The sequence below is a fragment of the Elephantulus edwardii genome, unplaced genomic scaffold (genome assembly GCF_000299155.1).
Source record: "Elephantulus edwardii isolate Elephantulus edwardi_28Jun2011 unplaced genomic scaffold, EleEdw1.0 scaffold00266, whole genome shotgun sequence".
NCBI classification, from domain to species: Eukaryota; Metazoa; Chordata; class Mammalia; order Macroscelidea; family Macroscelididae; genus Elephantulus; species Elephantulus edwardii.
In genome coordinates, this window is record NW_006400016.1 from 2,296,855 (window position 1) to 2,307,420 (window position 10,566).

Below are 10,566 nucleotides of genomic sequence, written 5' to 3' on the forward strand. Positions count from 1 at the left end.
AAGCTGAAGCTAAGGAAAGTGAAATCAAGCCCACATGAACCAAAATATGACCTTGAGTCTATCCCACCTGAATTTCAGAACCATCTCAGGAACAGGTTTAAGACCTTGAACACTAATGAGTGAAGACAAGATGAGTTATGGGAAAATATCAAGAATATCATCCAGAAAGAGTGCAAAAGGTTGTCGCAAAGATGGAGGAGGAAGAAAAGACCAAAATGGATGTCAAAAGAGATTCTGAATATTGCACTGGAGCATTGAGAAAGCCAAAACAGAAGGAAGAAGTCAACGCATTAAGGAACTGAACAGGAGATTTCAGATGGCTGCACGACAAGACAAAGTAAAATATTATGATGAAATGTGCAAAGAGCTGGAAAAAAGAAAATCAAAGGGGCCGAACTCGGTCAGCATTTCTTAAGCTCAAGAAACTGAAGAGGAAATTCAAGGCTTGAGTTGCAATACTTAAGAATGCTTTGGGTAGAATATTGAGTGATCCTTCAAGTATTAAAAGAAGATGGAAAGAGTATATAGAGTCATTATACCAAAAGGAATTGGTAGACAGAGAAGAACTTAATGAAACAACATATGAACAAGAGCCTATGGTGATGAAGGAAGAAGTCCAAACCGCTTTGAAAGAATTGGCAAAAAATAAGTCCCCAGGAATTGATGGTATACCAATTGACATATTTCAACTAACAGATGCTGCCCTAAATGTGCTCACCAAGTTGTGCCAAGAAATCTAGAGGACAACCACTTGGTCAACTGACTGGAAGAGATCTATATTTGTTCCCATTCCAAAGAAAGGTGATCCCCACAGAGTGTGGAAATTACCAAACAATATCATTAATATCACATGCAAGCAAGATTCTACTGAAGATTGTCCAAAAACGACTGGAATAGCACATCAACAGAGAACTTCCAGAAGTCCAGGCTGGGTTTAGAAGGGGTCGTGGTACTAGGGATATTGTAACTAATGTTAGATGGATCTTGGCTGAAAACAGAGAGTACCAGAAGAATGTCTATCTGTGTTTCATTGATCATGCAAAGGTGTTTGACTGTGTGGATCATAACAAACTGTGGCTGACTCTGAGAAGAATGGGAATCCCAGAACACTTTAACATGCTAATGTGAGACCTATACTTGGACCAAGAGGCAGTCGTCAGAACAGAGCAAGGAAACACTGCATGGTTCAAAACTGGGAAGGGTGTACACCAGGGATGTGTCCTGTGTTTTTATTTAATCAACTCTAATTCCAAATGAGTCACCTGCGACTCGACAGCACTTAACAAGAACAACAACAACAATTCCAAATCAGAACCAACTCATAGTTGACCCTGCAGCTGTATTCCAAGCCTGCAAATCACACAGAAGGTTTTCTATCTTTCTATGAATGAACTGTGGTGGTGCAGTCTGGAGGGAATTGTGCTGCTAAGCTAAGGGTGGCACCTATCTGGTGGTTTGGATCCACCAGTGACTCTGAAGGGAAAGCGATGGGCAATCTCCTTATATGTGATTTACGACCTGGGGAAAATCTGCTGGAGTATTAGCTAGGAGTTGGTTTCAACTCAAGCACAATGAGGACTTAGGGGTTTTCTTTGTTTACTAGCTTAGTAACACCACTACTAAGTGTGTGTGTACTATGGTTTGGTTATCCAGTCTTCCTCTGATGGACATTTAGGATGTTTTTCACCTTTTGGTAATTACTAATAATGCAGCAATTAATATTAGTGTATGAAACTCTAAGACATTGCTATAAGTCTTTTGGGTGGAATCGCTAGGTCATATGAGGGTTCTAAGTTTTTTAAGGAATTGCCACGTTGTATTCCACAATGGCTATTCGATTTTGTGTTCCCACTTGCAATGCTAAATTTCAGTATCCCCACATCCTAGTCAATGTTTGTCATTTTGTGAAGAAAAGTGGATCTTCTACCTCGCTCTTCTCTTTCAACATTGCATTAGTTTTTTGATATCTAGTGCTAGTCCATATAAAGTTGAGGATTGGGTTTTCTATTTCTGTTAAGAAAGCTGTTTTTTGTTGGTATTGCCTTGAATTTGTAGATTACTTTGGATACATCTCAACAATAGGAAATCTTTGATCCATGAACATGGAACATCTTTCTATTTACTTATGTCTTGTTTACTCCCTGCTAGCAGTGTTTCATAGTGTCCACCATGTAAGTCCTTCATGTCCTTGATTAAATTTATATCTAGGTATTTTACTCTTAGATGCTCTCATAAATGGAAATGTTTCCCTAATGTCCTTCTTGGTTCTCACTGCTGGTGTTGTTGTTGTTGTTATGTCCTGTCGAGTCATTTGCGACTCATAGCGACCCTATGTACAACAGCCCTAAGCCCTGCTCTATCCTGTGCCAATCTCATTGCCTCTGACACACCCATCCCAATTACCCCAGTCACCAAATCAATCTACCTCATAGAGGGTTTTCCCCTCCTGTGCCGTCCCTCCACCCTCCCAAGCATGATGTCCCTCTCCAAGGACCTGTCCCTCCTTAGAACATATCCAAAGTATGTCAGACGAAGCCCCAGAATCCTTGCCTCCAAGGAGCAGCCTGGTTTAACCCTCTCCAGGCTGAATCTGTTTGTTTTCTTGGCAGTCCATGGTACATTCAATACTCTTCTCCAGCACCACAGCTCAAAGGCATCAATTCTCCTTCTATCCTCCCTAGTCATTGTCCAACTCTCTGATGCATAACAAGTGATTGCAAAAACCATGGCCTGTATCAGGCGTACCTTAGTCTCCAGAGAGACTGCTGGTGTATATAAACTAATTTTCATGTTGTTGTTGTTGTGTACCATCGAGTTGGAACTGACTCATAGCTGACCCTCCAACAGATTTTTAGAGGCAGCACGGGAGGAGATTGCCCATCCGTCTCTCGCAGAGCAGCTGGTGGCCTCAAGCTGCATGCCTTTGCAGTAACAACGTGCTAAGCTCTAGGCTAATTCAGTGTTGTGGGTTTATTATTTCAAATGGCTTTCCTAGGCCATTGCCCAGATTCTGTCATATAGAGGAGCAGGATCATACAAATAGGGTGTATCAGTCTATCCACAAGGGTATCGACCAGTCTCACCACTAAACTGAGCAGATTCACCAGAAGAAATAGGGAATCTCATGCCAACAAGGATGATGAAGCAGTGCTGATCCTTGTGGAGGTTCCTTTGCCAGCAGACCATGATCTACACAAGAGCCACAGCAGCTTAGCAGAGGAACAGAGACCAATATGAGACAGATCTGACTTGGGACTGCTGCCCCTTGCAGCAGGGTCGGGAACCACCCAAGCTTGCTGGAGGACTGGGGGAAGACATCATAACTGGCAAGACTAAAGGAACTTAGTAACACTGACTAAGCCATGAGGCTGAAGGTCGAAGGACTTATGACCATGCTTGAGAAACTGCACTGAGGGACTCTTTCCTGCTGTCAAACTGAATTATAGACTATTAACCTTCTTTATCACACCCATAACCATAAGTATAGTTCCTTGTGGTCTGCATTGCTATTGCAATGAACCTGGGACCCAGTAGAACTTGGTGTTGAAATTAGTAGAAAGAGGTGGGGGACTAGATGGGTAAGGGTGGGTAGGGAATGACTGATCTTATAAGAATTCGTTTCATACTCTGGATGCTACTGAAGGGAAAAATTCTCTGTTGTGGCAGATTTAGCGGTCCTCAGGCTGTCTCCACTTTAATTAAAGCTAAACATTTTTTGTTACTATCATGAAATGTAAAGGAGCCAAGATGGTAAAATTTACAAGTTGCTGCTAATGTAAAGGTTGGTGTTTCAAACCCACTCAGCAGATCTGCAGAAAAGACTGGTAAACTGATTCTCTAACACTTTCAAGAAAACTCCAAGAAGTAGTTCTTTTTAAAAAAAAATTTGTGTTTTATTTGCGTAAGAAATTCAGGCCTTGACCGCATATTTCCGCAGTGCATACAGGCCCTCTTTTCGCTGCTGCTTCTTGGTCTTCAGGTTCTCCTCATGCTTGTTGAGCCTTCGGCGCATGGCACATGTTTTCTTGGGCCGCAGATCCAGGGGTCTGTACTTCTTGCCCTTATAGTATTTTCTGAGATTCTCTTTCTGAATCTGGTTAATAACAGTGAGAACATGGGCAATGGATTTTCGGACGACTGGGATTTTGGAGAGCTTGGAAGCCGCACTGCCTGTTACTTTGGCGCCACGCAGCTGGGAAAGCTCCACTTTCAGATAGTCCAGCTGTTTTAACAGCTCCTCCTTCTTCTTGCCGCGAAGGTCCCGAGCCTTGATTTTGGCCATGGCTGAGCGATAGAACCCAGCTACCGCCTGATCCAAGCCCAAGAAAAAACAAGAAGCAGTTCTGCTTTGAGGCACACAGGTTCACCAAGAAGCTAGCCAACTGGAGGGTGGCTGGAGTGTCAGAACCCTTGAAAATTAGCTTTTCTAGCCATTGTGTTAGCCGCTATTCGGGGGCATGGTCTCCAGCAACCTTAATTGTGGACACATGGTCTTGGGACAAGTGCTTTCCACACTGTGAGAGACAGTAGTAGAGGGAGTGTGAAGACACTGTGAGAGACAATGATGGAGAGAGGGTGAAGCGATTGTGGCACTGCTGTGAAGTAACTGTGGCAAAATTTAACTAGAGGAACCTTGGAGATGGAGCCACAGTTAAAGGTTTTACTTGCTAGATGACTAAATGAAAAGCTAACTTGCAACTGCTCTGAGAAAAAGTTTCCTGGACATTGATGAAATCATTGAACTAAGTGAGGAATTAAGTCTTGTTAATCTGGCTTGGGACTGCTGGACTAAACCTGGATTTTGCCTTGCACCCCTAACCTATTTCCCTAATGAACCTCGCAACTGTGAGTAAAGTCTGTGAGTTAATTTACAACAAACATTGGATCCAATGATTCATAGAAATAGATGCAGCAGCATGTAGGGTGGCATGTCTGACCATGTAGCTGTTTGTATGGTCCTATGGATATCACTAGTGGGGAAAGTTTGACTTTATGAAGCAAGTAGAAGACTTTCCCACTCGTGCATTGTATCAGCTCCTTTCACAGTGACTAACATTATCCATGGGATGCATAGCATTATTTTTACCATTTTATTGATCATTTCTTTCGGCAAACTGGAGAAAACATTTGGATTCCTTGGAGAGGTTGCTATATGACAAAATTTTGGATTCCACCCCCAGAGTTTCTGAGTCACTAGATTTTAGTTGTTGCCCCAAAACTATCATATTATACAAATTCACAGATGATGTAGACACTTCTGGAGTTGAGAGCCACTGGATCTGCACAATCTTTAATGTTAGTTAAAAAGAGACCACAAAAAACAGGTATTATCTTCATTTTTTTGGTGTTACTCCAGTTCCCTAAGTGACTGAGAGGGAGCTCTGGTGGCACAAAACCTGGTGAATTCACCAACCCATAGTCAAGCAATTCACATCCACTATCTCCACAGGAGAAAGGTGGACAATCTCTTCCACTGAGACTTACAGCCTTAGAAAGGAGGTTTCAACTAGATGGCATTGATAGAGAGAGAAGTGTTTGAGAGGTTAAAGGGGTCCTTATGCCTGCAAATTCAAATAATCCAAGAAGCTAGACTTTATGAAGAAAAATATGGCATCAGGACTAAAGGAAGACTAATCAAAAACCTGTGTTATGAAGGCAACACAACCTTAATTGCTGAAAGTGAGGAGGATCTGAAGCACTTACTGCAGAAGATCAAGGACTACTGACTTCAATATATAAAAATCCCCATCACTGAAACAATAGCAACATCATGATATATAAGGAAAATATTGCAATTGTCAATGATTTCATCTTACTTGGATCCACATTCAGATCCATAGTACCAGCAGTCAGAAACCTGGAGATGTATTGCATTGGGAAGGTCTCCTGTCAGGGACCTATCCAAAGACCTGAAGAGCAATGTGTCAGTTTAAAAGACCAAGGTGCACCTGATTCAAGCACTCATCTTTTTATTTTATTTTAATAATTTTAATGAACATTTACAGAGATTTTGGACTTCCATTCATTCATTGAGCACTCATCTTTTTAATCACCTGCTGTGCAGGTGATGAAACTGGATAATAAGGATGACAAAAGAACTGATGCCTTTCAATTGTGATATTGGAAGAGCCTATGGGCTGCCAAATGAACAGGTAAGTCTTGGAGAAGGTGAGGCCAAGTGTCCTTAGAGGCAAGGATGGCAAAGCTTCATCTCACACACTTGAGGCATGTTCTTAGGAGGGGCTATTCCTTGGAACTGGACATCATGCTTGGAAAGCTGGAGAGTCAGAAAAAGAGAATGACTGTGAGCAAGATAGATTGACACAGTTACTGCAGCAATGAGCTGTAGTATTTTAGAGATGAAAAGGATGGGATAGAATAGGGCAGGGTTCAGGTCTGTTGTTCATAGGGTGGCTATGAGCCATACTTGACTCTTTTGTTGTTGACCATCGAGTCAGAACCAACTGACAGCTGACCCTCTGGCAGGTTTTCAGAGACAGCTAACCACATGGAGCAGCTGTTAGAGTCGAACTGTGTGCCTTTTGGGATCACAGCACAGCTTCTTGCCACTAGACCACCAGAGCGTCACTGGACTCTCGGGCACCTAATAACAACATAACATGCCTGGAAAGCCAACTAATGGAGTTGTGGGTTGTTGTTGCTGTGTACCATCAAGGCAGAACCAACTGACAGCTGGCCCTCCAGCAAGTTTGCAGAAGCAATAAATTGCAAGGGAGAAGATAGCCTATCCTCATGCAGAGCAGCTGGTGGATTGAATCAGATGCCTTTGGGTTGGCAGTGCAACTCCTTACCATTAAGTAATGTAGTTGTTATGCTGCTGTTATGTGTCACCAAGTCGCCTGCGACTCATAGCAACCCTATGTACAACAGCTGTGAAGTCTGCCCTATCCTGAGCTAGTCTCATTGATTCTGACACACCTACCCCCCAATGCCCCCATTACTGTATCAATCTTCCTCTCCTGTGCTGTCACTCCACCCATCTGAGCATGATGTCCTCTCTAAGGACTGGTTCCTCTTGGTCATATGCCCAAAGAATGTGAGACTGAGCTTCAAAATCCTAGCCTCCAAGGAGAAACTGTTTTACCCTCTTCAAGATAGAACTATATGTTTTCTTGGCAGTCCATGGTATGTTCAAGACCTTCTTCAGTATTACACTCGAAGGCACCAATTTTTCTTCTATCATCTTTAGTTACTCTCCAGCTCTCTGATGCATAGCAAGTAATTGCGAAGACCATGGCCTGGATCTGGCGCACCTTGGTCTCCAGACTGATATTGTTGCTTTTTGTTTTGTTTTGTTTTAGTTTTATATTTCCTGTTTTATTCTGAAAAAATCTTTTCTGATATGTATTCAATTGATTATATTACAGTGTCTCAAGGTATACAGAAATTGCCTATATTCTCCTATAAACTAATTGAACACTCATAATTATTAACTTATTAATATTTAGGAATTTAAGCAAAACAAGACTTTCTTTTTCCAACTTTTAAAATTCTTTTTCCCACCTAAGTCAATATATATTTGACATCTGCATTATAGGTGCATATACTGAAAAAACATGTCTGTCATATTGACCACAGAATGAAACAGCAAACAGGGTCTCTGACAGAATTCAATTTGCAAAGGCAAAATCATTCAAGGAATAGTAAAGAAATTAACTTCCTTATGAAATGGTCAAAAATTAAGAATTAACAAAGATGTTAAAGATTTCTTAAATCCTTCCATATTCTTTTAACATACAAGTGTGTATTACGAGTGTGTGGTGGTTGTAACTTAACTTATGTATGTCTAATCTAGACTTGGAATTCTTATTGTGGAGATGTTCTTCACCAAAAGGCCTTGGGATAAAAGGATGAGAGGTAGTATAGGAAAGGGAGGACACTTGTCTTTCATATACTTACTCATGTCATTTACTAGAGAGGTAGAGTAGGCTATTTAAAGTTTCAATGAGCTGAGAGATTAAGGTTATAATTGAACAAATCAGAGTGATGGCCATCACTAACAAATCAGAGTGATGGCCATCACTAGGTTACTACCTGCCAAACAACAGAAAATTACCTTGCTGCAACACACATGCAAAACTATTTTGCTATTCTACTATTTTGTCAGTAATGTGGGCAAAGTGGGAGGTTTAACTAATCTAAAACATAAACAAACTGAATTAAAAAAATTATTTATTCTGCTTCCAATAATAACTGATTTACAGCCACATTTATTTTTTTAAGATAAGAAACAGGAAATTAACTGAAGAAATAGTTATGGCTTTGGACTATGGAACATTACGCTATAACACATCGATTGATTTAAAAGATGTAGAGTATCACTGTAAAGGTGTTCATCTTGTTGGCTTTTAACAAGGAATGGACACAGCATTAATGAGCATTCTCCAAAAAGGCTTTGCAGCACCTGCTGCACTGCTGGTACACAGTCTCAAAGTTGGAGTCATTCCCATAATAGGGATCTTCCATAATACGTTGTTTCTGTGGATCATAGCTTCCAAATAGTTCAATTTTAGCTTTGCAGTTTTTAACCTGACTACCTTTCCTATTCAAATCTCTCAGATTGCTTTCATCCATACATAGTATATGATCAAATGTGGCAAAGTCTTCTTTGGTAACCTGCCGGGCAATGTGATTCATAGGAATACCATGCTTCTTCATGCAATTTTGCCCTTGATAATCAGGAGGGTTTCCTGTTTCATAAGTAGATGTTGCTGCACTGTCTATCCTCCACTTATCTGAAAGGTTTTGATCAGTGACAAGTTTTCTGAAAATTGCTTCTGCAATGGGTGATCGACAAATGTTACCTAGACATACAAACAGCACGGACTTCTGCGCCTGTTCTGCCATCTTCACACAGTTACAGCTTAAAAGTCTGTTGCTTTTTTTAGTACTCTGGAGAGGTCCCTGACAGTAGATTTTCTAAGTACAATTCGTCTTATGATTTCCTGACTGCTGGTGCCAAGATTGTGGAGCTGAGCAAAGCTGTGTTAACAATCTCAATCTCTTCTCCATGTATCATGACAGCTGGCCCAGTGGTGAGAATCTTGGTCTTGATATTGAGCTTCAATTCATACTGAAGACGACTGCAATCTTTGATCTTCTGTAGCAAGCACTTCAGGTCTTCCTCAGTTTCAGCAAGCAAGGTTGTGTCATCTGCACAATGCAGGTTGTTGATGAATCTTCTCCTATCCTGATTCCTCCTCACAAAGCTCAGCTTCCCTAATGGTCTGTTCTGCATATAGATTGAAAAGGTCTGGAGACAAGATGCATCCCTGAATCACTCCTTTCTGATTCTGAATCATTCAGTGTTTCCTTATATTCATACATAGAGGAAAGACTATTAACACCACTATCAATCAAATTTATGCACCAACAACCCGAGTCAAAGAAGAAGACAATTCCTTTTATTTTTATTTTCTTTTATGTCATTGAGTAAGATCCAATTGGTGCAGGAGGAGACTGCCCATTCTTCAGCAGAGCATTTGGTGGCTTCGAACTGCGTACCTTAAGGATTGCAGAGCAGCTTCTTGCTATTAGGCCACCAGAGCTCCCGCCAAAGAGGAAGAAATAGATGATTTCTACCAACTTTCGCAGTCAGAAATCGATCGAACATGTAACGTAGAGGCATTAACAGTAATGGGTGACTAGAATGCAAAAGCTGGGAACCAAGAAGAAGAATCAGTAGTTGGAAAACATGGACTTGGTGACAGAAATGAGGCTGGGGATAGAATGATAGAATTCTGCTAGTAATGTAGTACAAACTACTAAAAGTGGGCCTTGCTCTAGGTGATCACAGAAGGCAGAGAACGTCTCTTAAAAGAGACACCTGTCTTCCAGACTTTAGAAGGTTATTTTTCCACCCTTCACGAGGTTCCTTCTTATAGTGGAAAACCACAAGTGTTCCACTCTGCACCTTTTCTTCTGCCTCCCCTAGGCACACCTCTGCGTCGACTCCCGTCTCTCACCTCCGCCTGGTCTTTGGCACCCCCTCACAGGGTCCAGCTGCACAGTCTCCGCGGCGCTGGCCCCGCCTTGCTCGCGTCCCCTCTCCGCTCACCCTGCTCCTATAGCCGGGCCAGCTATTGGGCATAAACTACATTACCCAGAAGCCTGTGCACGGCGTCAGCCGGGTGCGCTGGGCCAATGGCGGCCCGGAAGAGAGGCGTTGCTTACTGCCCGCGTAGGCGGGGACGGGGACTTGATGTATTTCTAGCCTGGAATTCATTTTTCTATATAGCGGGTTTTGTCTGTGTTCAGCTGTGGGAACCTGGCAGCTGGGTTGGGACGTTTCTTGGGCGGCTGTTCCGGATCGAATATGGGAGGACAGTGAGGAAGACGGAGCTCACCTCTTCGCCTTTGAGTTTACTGTTAACCCCTTCCTGCCCTGTAACTGGGGTATCCGTCAAGACCCAGCGGGGCTGCGCGCTCTCTGCCACCAAAGCAGCATCTTAATCCTTGTATGCCATTTACATTGAGCAGATTGAGGCAAGGAGTACGACAGAGATAACATCCCTCAGGTTGGCAAGGTACGTGACCCTCCAAGGC

The 10,566-nt window shown here is 42.2% G+C and overlaps 2 pseudogenes; both read right to left on the reverse strand.

The window, feature by feature from the left end:
* Positions 1 to 3,910: 3,910 nt before the first annotated feature.
* Positions 3,911 to 4,282, reverse strand: LOC102870768 (annotated as a pseudogene).
* Positions 4,283 to 8,391: 4,109 nt separating this feature from the next.
* On the reverse strand, positions 8,392 to 8,868 carry LOC102871175 (annotated as a pseudogene).
* Between the last annotated feature and the right edge of the window lie 1,698 nt (positions 8,869 to 10,566).